Source organism: Piliocolobus tephrosceles, chromosome Y, assembly GCF_002776525.5.
Source record: "Piliocolobus tephrosceles isolate RC106 chromosome Y, ASM277652v3, whole genome shotgun sequence".
Lineage (NCBI taxonomy): Eukaryota > Metazoa > Chordata > Mammalia > Primates > Cercopithecidae > Piliocolobus > Piliocolobus tephrosceles.
Window position 1 is genome coordinate 22,637,169 of NC_045456.1, and position 19,291 is coordinate 22,656,459.

The following is a 19,291-nucleotide window of genomic DNA, read 5'->3' on the forward strand; positions in this document are numbered from 1 at the left end:
TATCTATCTATCTATCTATCTATCTATCTATCTATCTATCTATCTATCTATTCATCCATCCTATGTATCTATTATGTACCTATCTATCCATCCTATCTACCTATCATTTATCTATCCTATGTATGTATGTATCTATCATGTATCTATCTATCCTAGTTATCTATCAGTTATGTATCCATCCACCCTATTTATCTATCTACCTATTTTATGTATCTATTAAATATCTACATATAACCTATCATCTAGCTATCTATTTGTCTATCTATCCTATGTATTTTCTATCATCTATTTATTCTATCTCTATTTATTATCTCTATCTATTTATCTATCTATGTCTCTATGTATCTATCTATCTCTCTATCTAGAGATTTCTTAAGTCCTTGGGAATCCTGAGGTCAGCTCCATTGTAGGGTCTCACAGTTATATTAGGTCAACAATCTTCTTTCTCTGCTTAACTTAGTCTGAGTTGTGTTTCAGTTGCTGCTGACTGGAATGACTCTCAATAAGAAATTGGAACTGTTATAACAGTGCATTTATGGGTGGCTGACTTGTGACGCCGCTGCCTTCCTTCTCTCTGGATCTTGAGACCTGCATCCAACCCAGTTCCACAGCCTGGGTATCTGACAGTTTCCCTGGCACTCAGTAGCATTTGAACTGAAATGCCGTTTTCTTGTTGGGATCATTATGATACTTTGGAAAACTGACTCGGAATTAATGTGGTTGCCCTTCACATCTGTAAAATAAACACTCATTTCTTTATAAGGAGAAACTAAAGTTTCACAAAGACCTTCAGGGTCTGTTTTTCTTACACCAGAAGTCATACTCAGGCAAAGTAACGTGTTCTGGCCTTTAGTGCTCCTGGTTGGACTACTGCCTGGGCTTCCCCAAGGATTTCCTTCCCTGTCTCTCCTCTCTCCCTATTTTAGGCTCTCTCCAGCAGGAGAAGACATTGCTTTCATATCCTAACACCTTACCTGAAAATTCCCCATGTCTCTAAAATAAAGATGGGGGAACCTCCTCCATTATTCACCCCAAATAGTCATTTTGTGCATTGGATCCAACTGGATCTCACGGGGCTTTCACCAACCACTCCCATCACCACAGCTGGCAAGTGCTCAGAGCTCACCCACAACGCAAAACGTATTTGCGATTTCTGGCCTTGATATAAATCCTAAATTTCATGGCACAGCCTACTAGTCACTCTGGGGCCCAACCCAGTCTTGCCTTTTCAACAATGCCACAACTGAAAACCTTGCAGAAACTTCTTCTCCTTGGATTACCTCGGGGTCACCCCCCTTGGCCACTATTTTGTGTTTCTACCTGCTCATTCGTTAAATAATTCAAAACCATTTACTGGTCTCGGCCACTATTTTGTATTTCTACCTGCTCATTCGTTAAATAATTCAAAAACATTTACAATCTATGGAGTATCTATGAGAGGAAAATATCATCCTGAACAAAACAGGAGCACCCTTGAGCTCGTTCATCTCATGTGTTGGTGAAGAACTACAGTGAGAGGTAAAATTTAGAGTTTATTCCATGGTGACAGATGATATGAAGGAAAGTAAGTCGGGAAGAAGATTGGGGGTTGGTGGGATGAGTAGCCCCCTCAGTCAATGTACATTTGGTCCTATGGATCCCCCCAAAACACCCATCCTTAGTGATGTCATCTCTCCCCTTCTATCCATAACCCCCTCACCTCTTACCCCATCCATGAAGCCATCCTGGTCCATGGTCAACCTACTTAATACCAACAGTATCAGAAAAGGCAATGATTCCATTACACAAGGGAAACTGATGTGTCTTTAATTTGACATGGAATTCTGTCTACACTGGACCCACAGGAGCTGCAGCCCTGCTGCCCTCCCTATGTGCTTGTTCAAAGCCTGTTTGGTCTTTCTAGCAGGTTCCTCTTGAAAGCAGCACTCATTTCGGGTTCTTCCCACTTTAGACAATGACAAATGGCTCCTGCTTCCATTTGAGCTCCTTAATGAGGAGAGAGAGGGCCTGCGGGGCTCCCTCCACCACTTGGCGGATACAAACGCATAAACGAGGGTTGAATATTTATGGCATAAAGAGTGGGTGTTTACAAAAACAAATTTGCAATAATGTGTCTTATGGAGAATACGGATAGAAAAATCAAGGCGTTCTAAAGCTGGCAAGCACTCCTTCCCGTCCTAAAGCCTCCTTAATTAATTTAAAGACTTTCTCATTGAAAAGCACAAATGAAAATCCTTATTAATCAGGGAAGCTTTCAGGCTGCTATCAATCATCTCTTATGTAAACTACTGTCTCATCATCCAAACTGGGTGTTTGATTATAGTGATTATAGTGATATGATTTATTTCTCTAAACGGATCTGTTTGTTCTTGAAACCCACACCAAGTGACTAGAAGTTTTGCAGTAAACAGTTCGCTGATAACCAGGGGTGCAAGGCAGCAGGAGTCCCTCTCCCCACATCTTTTCTTGTTGCTTAATCTCGGAAATGGATGTTAAGGGGATTCCAGGGGACTCCAGAGGATAGAATATGACAGAGTGGGCCTAGCTGCTCTATCATGCTGCACTACCATTCAACACAGAAATCCACACACCCCAGGATGGAATGCCCACTATTGGTGTACATTGGGAGATCCTGCATCTCTTAAAGGGCAGTTTTGAAGCCTGTGTAATGTACACTGGCTAGTGGCAAAAAAAAAAAAAAAAAAAAAAAGGATACAAACATTTGCACATGGAAGAGATGACATCAAAAAGACTCAGCCCCATGACTCCATGCCTCCCCCGACCCATTTTAAGACCACCCTTATAACCCAAGGTCTATGAGTACATTCAGCCTCTGGTGCACCCAATCTCTAACAGTGAAGCCCATCATTTTGATGAATGATGACTATTTATTATTCATCTCTATAAAGAAAGTAAGTTCAGATTCATTATCCCAGCTGCAAAAAAGAAATCGAAGCAGACACCTTTCCTTGCTTCTCTGTCTAGACAGGAGGCAGTGGCTGACATTTTTGATACCCCTCCCCCACCTCACTTTTATACCCAGCTCATGTATCCTGGAACTTCAGATTCATTGGCTTTGTTAGCATCTTTGTTTGCTGAGTAGGGCCAGCCTTCCATTCTTATATATGAATACTGGAGGCATGGAGTCATGGGGCTGAGTCTTTGTGATGTCATCTCTTCCATGTGCAAAGTTTGTATCCTTTTTTTTTTTTTTTTTTTTTTGCCACTAGCCAGTGTACATTACACAGGCTTCAAAACTGCCCTTTAAGAGATGCAGGATCTCCCAGTGTACACCAATAATGGGCATTCCATCCTGGCATGTGTTCCTTCTGTTCTCCAACAAACTGCTAATGAGGACCACCAGAGAATCATGAGATGCCCCAGGGATTCTCTAGTTTCTACCCATAAGCTGCTGACCCCATTACACTATTGTATTCATCTGACTTCTTTTGAGGTGAGGGTTTCTAAATTTTGGTCTTTGCCCTTCACCTATCCCAAGGTCTTCTCACAGCTGAAGACCCTGCAGAAGAGTCTGGCTCAGGACTTCCTCATTTCAGCACCAGTCACACTGGCAGTGTCTCTGTCAGCACGTGCTGCTATAACAAAATACCACAGACTGGGTGGCTTCAACCACTGACATGTATTTCTCACAATTTGGGACACTGGAAGTCAGAGGTTGGAAAGCTAGTAGAGTTGGGTTCCTGGCTTGCATGTGGCTACTTTCTAATTGTATCTTCACATGATATGGAGAGAGAGAGAGACAGAGAGAGAAAGAGAGAGAGAGAGAGAGAAACACACCACCCTAGTCTCTTCTTATAAGATCAGCAATTCTATCAAGCAGACCCAACTATTATAGCCTCACGTAACCCTAAATAACTCCCCAAAGCCCCACCGTCTAATGTTATCACACTGGTGGTTAGATCCTTAACCCATAAATTTGAGGAGAAGACAGCATTCCATTGATAACAAGGTGGAACAATTATTTGTTGTGTAGCTGTCTTGTGCTTTGCAGAATGTTCAGCAACGTCTCTGGTGTCAACCCCCCAGAGGTCAATAACCCGCCTCCCTTCGTCATGACAACCAACGCTATCTCCAGAAATGGCCAGATGTCCCCGGTGGGGCACAATTACCTCTGCTCTGCATTAAGGGTGAACAAACTTTATTTCTTTGTTCCTTACCGTTGACGAGAAGGGCTCCATGAAGAACCACAGGTATGTGGTGCTGTCTGTGTCTCTTCTTGTTTTTTTCAGAGCCATTTTATGGGTTTAGAACCTGCCAGGCACGGTGGCTCATGCCTGTAATCCGAGCATTTTGGGAGGCCAAGGCGGGCAGATCGTTTGAGGTCAGGGGTTCGAGACCAGCCTGGCCAACAGGGCAAAACCTCGTCTCTACTAAAAATTCAAAAGTTAGCTGGGTGTGGAGGTGCGTGCCTATAATCCCAGCTACTTGGCAGGCTGAGGCAGGAGAATCACTTGAACCCAAGAGGCAGAGGTTGCAGTGAGCTGAGATCGCACCACTGCACTCCAGCCTGGGCAACAGAGACTCTGTCCCCCCAACCCCCCCAAAAAAAGAAAGAAAAAGGAACTTGAGGAGTCAAACAGAGGAAGGAGGACCCAGGCCAGGTGCAGAGACAAGCTCCTGGGGCAGCCTGGAAACATCAGAGGCTCCATCTAAAAAGCAAATCGCAAGGGAGTGTCAGGAGCCCACTAGAGTGTAACAGTGAGCGCCAAGGGTATCTGTTAATGCCGTAACAAGCATCCCCCCTTTCAAAGTCTCATATGGGAAGGAGTCCCATTACCTAAAATACCCACAGCATGAGTCATACCTTCGTGTGGCTCTGGAATTACAGTACAGCCAAAGGCCTCCATTCGCCCCGCAGAGAACCGAACCCTCATCACAGCCTCTCAGACCTCACGGTAAACACGCAATCACGGATGGTGTCTGGCAAGATTTCCTCAGGGATAAAGTTCCTCAAGGAAAAGCTACCAGTCATCAAATCTTTTCTGTCTCCAAGGAAGACACTCAGCACAGAAGGCAGGTCGTCTTTGACCTACGCAAAGGATGTTCAAGGAAACGAGTTGATATCAGCCAAGGTGGAGAAGGCATCCTCAATCACGTAGTGATTCGTGCGCCACCTCTGCCTTGTGGCTTCTCTGTATGGCACAGATTATGGTCTCTTGTGTTTGGATGAACCGAGGCAAGATGGCGCAGTTCCGGCTTCTTCACCGTCAGCTTTCCCGCGCCCGGGAAAGACACAGGTCCACTGCGCAGGCGCAACCCGACCTCCGACGGAGAAAAACCGGAACCCGCCTAGCCACGCCTACCGCCCCGCCCCTGACCCGCCTATGCCCCGCCCACTGCCCGCCCACTTCCGGGCCCAGGACATAAAAGCCGCTCCCGGTGGGCGCGCGTGCGCACTTCCTCAGCCCTCACTCCTGTCGGGACTGTAGGAACTCCGCCCAGAGCTCCACTGGGTGACTCCCCCTGACCTCCCCTGCCGGAGACCGACGGACCTCACCCCTCCCCCACACCTTCTTTCCTGAAGCTGGGGGACCAAAAGTAAATGTGCAGTTTTGCTCCTAGCCTTGTCTACTGGCTGGTCATTTAATACTTGCCCTGGTTTCCTAGAAAGCAAATCAGCTTCCTGGAAAGCAAATCAGCTTCCTAGAAAGCAAATCGGTTTCCTAGAAAGCAAATCAGTTTCCTGGAAAGCAAATCAGTTTTCCGGAAAGCAAATCAGTATCCTCAACCGCTGTAGTGATTCGTGCGCCATCTCTGCCTTTTGGCTTCTCTGTATGGCACAGATTATTGTCTCTTGGAAACCTTATTCTAAAATTGCCTGATTCTGGCCAGACCCAGTGACTCACACCTGTCATCCCACCACTTTGGGAGGCCGAGGTGGGCGGATCAAGAGGTCAGGAGATCGAGATCATCCTGGCGAACACGGTGGAACCCCGTCTTTACTAAAAACACAAAAATTTAGCCGGGCGAGGTGGCGGGCGCCTGTCGTCCCAGCTACTCGGGAGGCTGAGGCAGGAGAATGGCGTAAACCCGGGAGGCGGAGGTTGTAGTGAGCTGAGATCGCACCACTGCACTCCAGCCTGGGCGACAGAGCAAGACTCTGTCTCAAAAAATATATAAAAATAAAAATAAATAAACAAATAAATAAAATTGCCTGATTCCTAGGTTCCTATGTTTCTACAGCCAGGAGGGATTGCCCATCAAATACGACATCTCTCTGCAGGTTACAATATTTTCTTCGAGGAGGCCAAAGGCAGTGGCTCGTGCCTGTCATCCCAGCACTTTGGAAGCTATGCTGACAGGACTACCTGAGCCCTGAGCCCAGGAGTTCCAGAGCAGCCCAATCAACATAGGGAGACCCTGTCTCTGCAAAAAGTTAAAACGTTAACCAGACACGGGGGTGCACACTGGTAGTTCCAGCTTCTCAGGAGGCTGAGGCAGGAGTATCCCTTGAGCCCAGGAGTTGGAGGCTATCGTGAGTCGTGTTTGTGCCTCTGTACTCCATTGTACTCCAGCCAGGGTGATGGAGCCAGACCCTGTCTTTCTGTCTCTCCCTCTGATAAAAAAAAAAAAAAAAAAGAATATTTCCTTCCAAAATTAAAGACCTGAGTTTCCCCAGGACATCACCTCCACAGAAGTTTCTTTTTTCTTTCCTTTTTTTTTTTTTTTTTTTTTTTGTTGAGACAGAGTCTTGCTCTTGTCCAGGCTGGAGAGCAGGGATGCGATCTCGGCTCACTGCAGCGGCCCAGGTTCATGCCATTCTCCCACTTCAGCCTCCTGAGTAGCTGGGATTACAGACATACGCCACCACGCCTGGCTGATTTTTGTACTTTTAGTAGAGATGGAGTTTCGCCATGTTGGTCAGGCTGGTCTCGAACTCCCAACCTCAGGTGATCTGCCCGTCTCGGCCTCCCAAAGTGCTGGGATGACCTCCGGAAATGTCTTTAAAAATGCAAATGTCCCCAATTCGGATGTTATGATTATTCAGAAAAGGCGAGATTGCATTTTCCTTTTGTCCCATGGAAAAGCACACGTGTGTTTAAGGCGCATGTCTACGGAGACAGTTTTCCAGAAAACAAATTATTTGCACTTAGAAGGGAAAAGGTATTTAAAATATATATGACAATTGTACATGCTTGCTGTCATGTATGGGACAGAAATTCCACATGGTAAATTTTTACAAATTATTAGATCAAATGATTATATCTACTAAAAACGAATTAATATTATTATTATTATTTTTAGACAGAGCCTCACTCTGTCACCCAGACTGGAGTGCAGTGGCGTGATCTCAGCTCACTGCAACCTCTGCCTCCTGGGTTTAAGCGATTGTCCTGCCTCAGCCTCCCAAGTAGTTGGGATTTTACCGGTGTGCGCCACCATGCCCGGCTAATTTTGTATTTTTAGTAGAGATGGGGTTTCTCCATGTTGTTCAGGCTGGTCTCAAACTCCCAACCTCAGATGATCCGCCCACCTTGGCCTCCCAATTTTTTTTTTTTTTTTTTTGAGACAGAGTCTCGCTCTGTCATCCAGGCTGGAGTGTAGCGGTGAGATTTCGGCTCACTGCAACCTCCGCCTCCTGGGTTCAAGCGATTCTCCTGCCTCAGCCTCCAAAGTAGCTGGAATTACAGGCACCTGCCACTGCACCCAGCTAATTTTTGTTATTTTTAGTAGAGATGGGTTTTCACCATGTTTTCCAGGCTGGTCTTGAACTCCTGACCTCAGGCAACCCGCCCGCCTCGGCCTCCCAAAGTGCTGGGATTAAAGGTGTGAGCCACCACGCCCGGCCTGTTTTTTTTTTTTTTTTTTTTTTTTATTAAAAGACCTTCTTCTACAGTGTTTCATAAATTCAAAGTACTTGTTTTCTGTGGTTAGTCTGTGTAATGAGACAGTTTCGCACCTGCTCAAATGACGCTGCCCAGGAACTAAACAATGTACCTGTTTTTCACCCCAACCTGTCTACAGTTTAACGTAACCTGCATAAAATGTGTCTTTTTCTTTTCCTTTCTTCTCTTCTCTTCTCCTCTCCTCTCCTCTCCCCTTCTTCTCTTCTCTTCTCTTCTCTTTTCTTTCCTTTTCTTTTCTGAGAACCATCTTTCACCTTCCAAAGTCATCTCTCTTTGTTGAATATGCCGAACAACATTCCAAGGTAACGCCTGGACTTTGTCCCGGACGTCGACCTCCGTCTGTGAAAGAACCTGCTTGTGTTATGTTTTATTTTATTTTATTTTTTAACGCCTCTGCAGGGAGCTGTTTGATCACTTAATTATTTATAGATTAAAGGCATCGTTACTAATTAACACCGTTCTCCTTGTCATTGGCCAGAACCGTTCGCTTTGAAGTTTGCCTAATGCTGTATTTTGGGAATTCCTTCCACCGTTAGACTTGGCATAGTTGTGGAATTCAGCACCTGCGTTTCCAAGCAATTATGTGATGGACCAGGAGGGCGTCTGCCTGTATTCTGGGTACAGGCTTCTCTTCTGTGTCAGCGGAAACGGTTTCCGGATGCAAAGCCTTGTATGCAAAGAGACACAAGGATGCAAAGACATTTCCGGATGCAAAGACATACCCCACGGCAGAATGTCTACATCAGTCGTTATCCTTCTCGCAAAGGCCTTTTGTGGAAAAGGGGTGATTGCCATACGTCTTAGTTCATCTGAATTGCTGTAAGAAAAATACCATACAATTGGCCGGGCACGGTGGCTCACGCCTGTCATCCCAGCACTTTGGGAGGCCGAGGTGGGTGGATCCCCTGAGGTCAGGAGTTCGAGACCATCCCGGTTCACATGGGAAACTCTGTCTCCACTAAAAATACAAACGACTAGCAGGGTGTGGTGGTGGACACCTGTCATCCCAGCTACTCAGGAGGCTGAGGCAGGAGAATGGCTTGAACCGAGGTGGTGGAGGTTGCAGTGAGCCGAAATGGCACCACTGCACTCCAGCCTGGGCCAACAGCAGTAAGACTCTGTCTCTAAGAAAAAAAATAAAAAATTCAGATGGGCACGGGGGCTCATGCCTGTAGTCTCAGCACTTTGGGAGGCCGAGGTGGGTGGATCACCTGAGGTCAGGAGATCGAGACCAGCCCGGCTAACATGGTGAAACCCTGTCTCCACTAAAAATAAAAACAATTACCAGGGTGTGGTGGCAGGTGCCTGTCATCCCAGCTACTCAGGAGGCTGAGGCAGGAGAATCGCTTGAACCCAGGAGGTGGAGGTTGCAGTGAGCCGAGATCGTGCCACTGCACTCCAGCCTGGGCCAACAGCAGTAAGACTCTGTCTCTAAGAAAAAAAATAAAAAATTCAGATGGGCACAGGGGCTCATGCCTGTAGTCTCAGCACTTTGGGAGGCCGAGGTGGGTGGATCACCTGAGGTCAGGAGATCGAGTCCAGCCTGGCTAACATGGCGAAACCCCATCTCCACTAAAAATGCAAACAATTACCAGGGCTTGGTGGTAGACGCCTGTAGTCCCAGCTCCTCAGGAGGCTGAGGCAGGAGAATCGCTTGAACCAAGGAGATGGAGGTTGCAGTGAAATGAGCTCCTGCCACTGCACTCCAGCCTGGGCCAACAGCAGTGAGACTCTGTCTCAAAGAAAAAAAAAATTCAGACGGGCGCGGTGGCTCATGCCTGTAGTCTCAGCACTTTGGGAGGCCAAGGTGGGTGGATCACCTGCGGTCAGGAGTTCGAGACCAGCCCGGCTAACATGGCGAAACCCCATCTCCACTAAAAATACAAACAATTACCAGGGTGTGGTGGCGGTGCCTGTCATCCCAGCTACTGGGGAGAGGCTGGGGCAGGAGAATTGCTTGAACCAGGAGGTGGAGGTTGCAGTGAGCCGAGATCCTGCCACTGCACTCCAGCCTGGGCCAACAGCAGTGAGACTCTGTCTCTAAGAAAAAAAATAAAAAATTCAGATGGGCACAGCGGCTCACACCTGTTATCTCAGAACATCGGGAGGCCGAGGTGGGTGGATCCCCTGAGGTCAGGAGTTCGAGACCATCCCGGTTCACATGGGAAACTCTGTCTCCACTAAAAATACAAACGATTAGCAGGGTGTGGAGGCAGGTGCCTGTCATCCCAGCTACTCAGGAGGCTGGGGCAGGAGAATCACTTGAACCCAGGAGGTGGAGGTTGCAGTGAGCCGAGATCGTGCCACTGCACTCCAGCCTGGGCCAACAGCAGTGAGACTCTGTCTCGAAGAAAAAAAATAAAAAAATTCAGACGGGCCCAGTGGCTCATGCCTGCAGTCCCAGCACTTTGGGAGGCCGAGGCGGGTGGATCACCTGAGGTCAGGAGTTCGAGACCAGCCTGGCCAATATGGTGAAACCCCATCTCTACTAAAAATACAAAAATTAGCTGTGTGTGGTGGCAGGTGCCTGTCATCCCAGCTACTCGGGAGGCTGAGGCAGGAGAATCGCTTGAACCCAGGAGGTGGAGGTTGCAGTGAGCCGAGATCCTGCCACTGCACTCCAGCCTGGGCGACAGAACGAGACACTGTCTCCAAGAAAACAGAGACTCACCGAGTGCATGGGCACCTCAGCCTTCCCTCATTGCCGTGAGAAAACAGATCTTGCCGTGCCTGTGACATGCAGGCAATTTTCTGTCCCTTACATGTGAAGGCAGGATGGCATTTTCTGCCTTTTATTTTTCCTCCAGAATGCTCTGACGTCGCAGACAGCGGAAATTCCAGATGCTTTTCTTGTCGGTGTCATTTTGTTGGCTGTTACCGACGGTGCTGGTGAAAGGCGCCTTCCTCCTGTGTGAAGGGAAACCGGAGATCCCGGTGCGGGTGGACACCCGGTTCACACTTTGTTTGTCTTTCAGGAGGAAACTCAAGGATGTGGCCAAGGGTACAACCTGCACGGAATCACGCGCCAAAGACAGATCAAGCAGAAATAAGGGGGTGCAGTGGGCCTGTCTGAGGGACGCCTGCATGCCTCGTGAGTTTGCAGGAAATAGGGGACCGGGGTGACGACTTGGAAGGGCGTCCACGCCTCGAAACGGTCGCTGCTGAAATTTCCTTTGCTGCTTATCAAATGGGTCGTGAGGTTGGTCACTCTCGTCTTATTAGTGTCCACGGGGAGAAGGCTGAGGCTGAGTAGCTCCAATGCTGGTGTGTCTTGGACAGCATGGGATGGGGGGTCCCATCCACACAGCAGGCCTCGCAGTGAAATCAGAAACCGATGAAGGTGCTGGTGGCTGCGCTGGGACCCAGGGACGAACCCCTGAGGGCCTCGCTGCTGGAGAAACCTCCTGAGCACCCACAGCCCCCAGCCTGGGCACCTGCAGCTCCCGTAAGAGGTTGTGTGGGCTCAGGGCACCTGCCTGGAGGTTTTGTCTGGGGTGGCCAGGCCTCCATCTTTCTCTGTCTTTCCTTCTCTCTCTGTGTCAGTCTTTCTCCGCTCTCTCTGTCTCTGTCCTTTTCTTTCTGTGTTTCTGTCTCCATCTCTTCCTCCTTCTTTCTCTCTCTCTCCCTCTCTCTGTCTCTTCTTCCTCTGTCTCTGTGTCTTTATTTCTTTCTCTGTGTCTCTCTATCTCTCCCTCCCTCTTTTCTATCTCTCCCTCTCTCTGTCTCTTCTTTCTGTCTCTGTTTTTGTTTCTTTCTCTGTGTGTCTCTCTGCCTCTCCCTCCCTCTTTCTCTGTCTCTCCCTTTCTCTTCCTCTGTCTCTCTTTCTGTCTTTCTCTGTCTCTGTCACTGTCTCTCCCTCTCTTTCTGTCTCTCCCTCCCTCTCTGTCTCTGTTTCTCTCTCCAACTGTTCCTATGTCTCTCTCTATCTCTTCCTCTTTGTCTCTCTCTCTTTGTGTCTCTTTCTTTCTCTCCCTCTGTCTCTCTCTCCCGGTTTCTTTTCTTTTCTTTTTCTTTCTTTTTTTTTTTTTTTTTTTTTTTTTGAGACGGGGTCTTGCTCTGTCGCCCAGGCTGGAGTGCGGTGGCCGGATCTCAGCTCACTGCAAGCTCCGCCTCCCGGGTTCACGCCATTCTCCTGCCTCAGCCTCCGGAGTAGCTGGGACTACAGGTGCCCACCACCTCGCCCAGCTAGTTTTTTGTATTTTTTAGTAGAGACGGGGTTTCACCGTGTTAGCCAGGATGGTCTCGATCTCCTGACCTCGTGATCCGCCCGCCTCGGCCTCCCAAAGTGCTGGGATGGCAGGTGTCAGCCACCGTGCTCGGCCTGTGTCCTTCTTTCTATGTATATGTCTGTCTCTCTTTCTCTCTGTGTGTCTCTCTCAGTGTCTCTCTTTCCGTCTCTCTGTTTTTCTCTCTGTCTTTGTATCTGTCCCTCTGTTTCTGTCTGTCCCTCTTTCTGTCACTGTCTCTCTCTGTGTGTGTGTTGCTGCCTCGTCTTCTCTCTCGGTCTCCTTCTCTCTCTCTGTCTGTCTCTGTCTCCATCTCTTTCTCTCCACCTCCCTCCCCTCTACACGTCTCTCATTTCCCCTGCCTGCCCCTCATCCCAGCCTCACCCTTAGTCTACTGGCTACCACCTTAGTCCATGCCTTTCCCCCTAACACCGACAGAAGTAAAAATCACAGCTCTCCTAGGACGCTGCCTCAACGTGGCCCCATTTCTCTTCAACACGTTTGTGCCTTCAATGCTAAGAAGTCTGTCTCTAACTCCATGTTTCTTTTATCTAAAAAAAAAAAAAAAAAAAGGAGGGGAAGGCCGGGTGCAGTGGCTCACACCTGTAATCGTAGGACTTTGGGAGGTCGAGGCAGGTGGATTGCAAGGTCAGGAGATCGAGACCAGCCTGGCCAGCAGGGTGAAATTCCGTCTCTACTAAAAACACAAAAAATTAGCTGGGTGTGGTAGGGGGTGCCTGTAATCCCAGCTACTCGGGAGGCTGAGGCAGGAGAATCACTTGAACCCGGGAGGCAGAGATTGCAGTGAGCCGAGATCGTGCCACTGCACTCCAGCCTGGGTGACAGAGCGAGACTCTGTCTCAAGAAAAGAAAAAAAAAAAAAAAAACAAGGGGGAAATATTCGATGAATAAACAACAGCCTCACATGTGCTCGCCACCGGGTTGAAGCGAGGCATTCTTCCAAAAGCAAAAATTGGGAAAATATGCTTCCAACAGCCTGCCCCTAAAGAGAATATTAAAGAGGGACTCTAAAGGCAGAAGAGAAACTGGTCCAAACGCGACATGAAAATTCATGAAGGACTCAAGAGTGGTAAGAACTCACGATAATGTGAGTCATTGTAAATAAATACTGACATTATAAAACCACAGTGTCTTCAGGGACTTAAAATACACGGAGAATGAAAATGCATGACAATAATGGTATCTGAAACAGGAGGAAGTGCATGAATTTAGATGTTCCAAGGTTTTTTCTAATTTAATTTTTATTATTATTTTTTTTGAGACAAAGTTTCACTCTTGTCACCCAGGCTGGAGTGCAATGGTGCAATCTCAGCTCACTGCAACTTCTGCCTCCCAGGTTCAAGTGATCCACCTGCCTCAGCCTCCCAAAGTGCTGAGATTACAGGTGTGAGCCACCACGCCCAACTAATTTTTGTATTTTTAGTAGAGACGGGATTTCACTATGTTGGCTAGGTTGGTCTCGAACTCCCAACCTTAGGTTATCCACCCACCTTGGACTCCCACAGTGCTGGGATTACAGGCGTGAGCCACGGCGCCCAGCCTAGTGCAATGAATTTAAATGTTCCAAGGTATTTTTGCTTTGTCAGGAAAGAGGTGTAAAAGTAGTGAGAATTAGACTTTGAAAACCCAGGGGTGTGCTGGGATGTTTAGGATCACCTCCCCAAGGCTAATTAAAGAGTATATTACTTTCAAATTAATCGTGCTGGTGAAGAGAGTAACTATAGGAGAAAACAAAAAACCGTAAATACATTAAAAGAAGAAATATACTGGAAAACAAAAACTGTAAATACACCAAAAGAAGAAATATACTAGAAAACAAAAACCTTAAATACACCAAAGGAAGAAATTTACTAGAAAACAAAAACCGTAAATACACTAAAAGAAGAAATATACTAGAAAACAAAAACCGTAAATACACTAAAAGAAGAATATACTAGAAAACAAAAACCGTAAATACACTAAAAGAAGAAATATACTAGAAAACAAAAACTATAAATACACTAAAAGATATATACTAGAAAACAAAACCCTTAAATACACTAAAAGAAGAAATACACTAGAAAACATAAACCTTAAATACGCTAAAGAAGAAATATACTAGAAAACAAAACCCTTAAATACATTAAAAGAAGAAATATACTAGAAAACAGAAACCATAAATACACTAAAAGAAGGTAACGCATAAAGAATATGTAACATGGATAGGAGCAGCAGAAAGCAAAAGCTGCTAAGAAACTGGTAGATATTCACATATGTAGCAATAATTTCATTAAATGGAAATAAACTAGACATTCTAGTCACAAAATAGTCAAATTAATAAAAACCACAGGTAAGACCAGGCGCGGTGGCTCACGCCTGTAATCTCAGCATTTTGGGAGGCTGAGGCAGGCGGATCACCTGAGGTCAGGAGTTTGAGACCAGTCTGGCCAACATAGTGTTACATAGAAGAGTAAAACTCCATCTCAAAATAAATAAATAAATAAATAAATAAATAAATAAATAAATAAATCAATCAAATAAAATTAAAATAAATGGAAAAGAATAAAAATTAAAAAGTTAAAAATCATTTTAAAAAATCAAAGATCATTTAAAGATAACATCTTAGCTAGTGATAAAGAGTAAGAATCCTCGTTTAAAATGTTTTGTTAATCAAGAAAGATAAACATTGTAAATATGTATGCATCTAAAACCACAGCTAGAACATATAGAAAGCAAAATTTGAAATTACTAGAAGAAAATGTAAAAAATGTACTATCGTAGTAAGAGATTTGAACGTATTTCTCTCAGTAGCTAAAAACAAGCATATAAAACAAATCGCCAAAGGCGTACTTTGAACAAAAAGATTAACAAGCTTGATGAGCTAAGAATCACATACAGAATACTGCAATTAACCACTGCAGAGCGATCTTTTCCAACACTTGTTCATCATTTTCAGTATTTAACCCAATGCTGAGCCATGAAGTTTATCTCAATACATTTCAAAAGCCCGAAACCAAGTCACTGATCAGAGTGGAGGTTAAGCTGGAAATTAATAATAAGATTACTAGAAAATTTCCATGTGCTTGGAAATGAAATGTCTACATAAGCCATTATAAGCTGAAAGAAAAAGCAAATGCAGCATAAGACCATGTTTCATGCAAAATGCCTAATTTAAGAGTGTCTATTTTAAAAGTTAAAAACAAATGCGTGAGGCAATCTCAAGGAATTTGAAAGAGAACAGCAAAAAAAAAAAAAAAAAAAAATTCTTATAAATGAGTAGGAATTGAGTAATAAAAATGAGATCAGAAATTAACTGAGAGCAAAAAATACATGATAGAATTGCAGGGTCAAAAGAGAAGACCAATAGCATTAAACAAGTACTCTGGTGATACTGATTAAAGAAAAGGTGAAGTCATTTAAGAAAAAAAAGCAAGCTCAGGAATGAAAAATGGGAAATCACTACAGACGCTATAAACTTTTAGAATTTCATAAATGGGTACTATGAACGTTGTGGCTATCAAATTGAAACTGTGGATAGATTGAACAAATCTCTAGGAAGGTTAAAATGTATCAAAACTGATACCTAAAGAAATAAGAAGTGTAAACTGTCTTACAACTGTGAAACAGATAGTGCCTCTAACAAAACACATTTATAAACAGAAACTTGGACCCAAAAGTCTTTACTTGTATATTGCACCACATATTTAAGAAAGAAATTACACCAGTGTCACTCAAAATATCTCAGAAATTAGGAGGAGAGGAAAGATTCACTGCTCATTTTATAGTATGGGTAACTCTCATTCAATTGGATAAGTCAGTTGAAACCTAGGACAAGATTGCAGAGATCTCTCTGTCGTGAACACAGACAAAAAATAATACATAAAATATTATCACTACATAAAAAGATATATGTCATACTAAGTAAGGTTTATTCCAGGAATGCAAATTAGTTTAACTGCAAACCATGCCAACATAATAAAAGTTAAAAATCATACAATGATATCAATGAATACAGAAGAAATTGATAAAAGCCAGCATTCATTCATGATGTAAACAATAAATAAAGAAAGAAATAGCTTAGCAAACTAGAAATACTAAGGGACTTTCCTTAGTCTGGTAGGAGATATTTACAAAATATTTCAGCAAGCATCACAACGTAATATTGAAATATTGAGGGTGGGCACGGTGGCTCATGCCTGTAATCCCAGCACTTTGGGAGGCCAAGGCCGGTGGATCATGAGGTCAGGAGATCGAGACCATCGTGGCTAACACAGTGAAACACCATCTCTACTGAAAAAACAAAAAATTAGCCGGGTGTGGTGGCGGGCCCCTGTAGTCCCAGCTACTCGAGAGGTTGAGGCGGGAGAATTATGTGAATCCAGGAGGTGGAGCTTGCAGTGAGCCGAGATCACGCCACTGCACTCCAGGCTGGGCGACGGAGCGAGACTCCATCTCAAAAAAAAAAAAAAAAAAAAAAAAATTGAAATATTGAAACTCTGTTTCAGATGGATGGAGAAGAATTCTGATATCCCTAGTTCTATTTAATGTGATGAGTGAGAACATGTGGTGTTTGGTTTTCAGTTCCTGTGTGAGTTTGCTGAGAAGGATGGCTTCCAGCTTCATCCATGTCCCTGCAAAGGACACGAACTCATCCTTTTTGATGGTTGTATAGTATTCCACGACGTCTATGTGCCATGTATTCTTCCAACGGTCTGCCAGCTCAACGAGAATCTCCTCTCCTTTTGGGGAATTCTCTTTATTTTTTAATTTTTGTAGAGACAGAGAAGATCTCACTATGTCACTCAAGTGGCTCTCAAACTCCCAGGCTCAAGCTATCCTCCTGCCTCAGTCTCCCAAAGTGCTGGGATGACAGGCAGGAGCCTCTGCACCTGGCCCTCATCCTTGCTCTTTGAGCTGCCCTGGGATCGCCTCGTCCCCACTGGAAAGTTAAAACAGAGACAACACCATCTCAACTCAGTGCCAGGATGAGTTCCTGTTAAGATTCAGACTAGACAGCGTGGTAGGAATTGTCAGTCTAGCTGGGCGCGGTGGCTCACGCCTGTAATCCCAGCACTTTGGGAGGCCGAGGCGGGTGAATCACCAGGTCAGGAGGCTGAGACCAGCCTGGCCAACACAGTGAAACCCCATCTCTACTAAAAATACAAAAAATTAGCTGGGGGTGGTGGCGGGCACCTGTCATCCCAGCTACTTGGGAGGCTGAGTCAGGAGAATCGCTTGAACTTGGGAGGCCAAGATTGTGGTGAGCCGAGATCGTGCCACTGCACTCCAGCCTGGGCGACAGAGCGAGACTCCTGTAATTAAAAAAAAAAAAAAAAAAAAAAAGAGAGAATTGTCATTCTATGTATAAAATGTTGGAAATGGAGAACGGAGCTCTCCTTAGCATTATTAAGATAAATTAAATTGCAGGGCTGAGATGGGGCAGATAAAAGAGGATCCAGTGATCCGGGCGTGGTGGCTCACGCCTGTAATTCCAGCACTTTGGGAGGCCGAGGCGTGTGAATCACCTGATGTCAGGAGTTCGAGACCAGTCTGGCCCACATGCTGAAACCCTGTCTGTAACAAAAATACAAAAAATTCAGCTGGACGTGGGGTGGCGGGCACCTGTAATCCCAGCTACTCGGGAGGTTGAGGCAGGAGAATCACTTGCACCCGGGAGGCAGAGGTTGCAAAGCCAAGGTTGCACCATTGCCCTCCAGCCTGGGGAGCAAGAGTGAAAGTCCATTTCAAAAAAATAAAATAAAAAGAAAGGACTCAGTGAGGTTTCCCAGGGTCCGTCTTGGAGGGTTCCAGTTGGCTTTGCACAGCCCCCTTCTCCTGGCAGCCTCATCTACTTGGGAAAAAACGGTCTCAGTGACCCCTCCCTCCATCCCAGCCAGCCAGGCCTCTTGTGTCTGCAACGTCCCGTTACAATCAACCCTGGTCCCGTACAGCACTCCATCTAAAGACGTCTCCGTGTCCTTTTTGAACACTGGAAGTTCATCACGATAAATACCATCTTTGTGTCCTAATTTTTTTAACCGACTGGATTGAAATCCTCCTGACAGCCTCCCTCTAGTCCTCTCATGCAGCGTGATAGGGATGACAGGCGGTGTCTGTCTCTGCAAACCCTCCGTGACGCCTCATCCCATGTTTTCTGACCGTTTAATTGAATCACGCGTCTCCAACTTGTTATTTTTAATTTGCAACATTTGATTTCTGACACCGGTTTTTCTGCACGTCATCAATTATGCAGTCTGGAGACTCGGTGGCTCGGGTGATTAAAAAAAAAACTAATTAGGCATGATTAAAAAAAAAAAAGAAGGAAAAAAAGGAAACAGAGACCTATTAACTATGGGCCTGTGACCGGGTAAAGGAGGCTGATTTCAGTGGAAATGCCTCATTTTCCTTCTAAGCGATGACGTTCAGCTTCGTACACTGTGATTGACTTTGACACATGTGAAAAGGCCACGTGACATTTTCTTCTCCCCACCCGCCTTCCCGAATATTCACCAGCAACTGCAGAACGCGGCCCGTTGATGTCGAGTCCTCAGACAACTCATTGAAGATAATTCTGTTAAGTGGGCAGCAGAAGGAAAATGAACAACGTGGAATGGAACCCGGCGTGTTCTTTGGCTGAGCCACGGGGTCGAGACAAGACTCTGTGGCCCCTGCAGAGAAAAGACCATTAGAGTTCTTGCCCTTTCAAGTTCTAGCTAATGACAGCAAAGAAGTAAAGGATAGGGGGGAACAAAAGTAAAGGATGGGGGGAAAAAAAGGGTAAGTTTTGGGAAAAAACGCCCTTCCTCGTCCAGCAATGTGCAGGTGGTTTTGGGTTTCTGAGACACAGTCTGGCTCTGTGGCCCAGGCTGGAGCGCAGTGGCACCATCTCGACTCGCTGCATCCTCCGCCTCCCGGGTTCAAATGATTCTCCTGCCTCAGCCTCCTGAGTAGCTGCTGGTGGCTCAGGCCTGTCATCCCAGTTACTCGGGAGACTGAGGCAGGAGAATCGCTTGAGCCAGGAGGTGGAGGTTGCAATGAGCAGAGATTGCGCCCCTGCACTCCAGCCTGGGTGGCAGAGCGAGACTCCAAAAGATAAATAAATAAATAAACTATCCTAATACATAATACATTACATATATTATATATAAATATATAAATATATATTACATATAATATATAACATATAAATATATATTA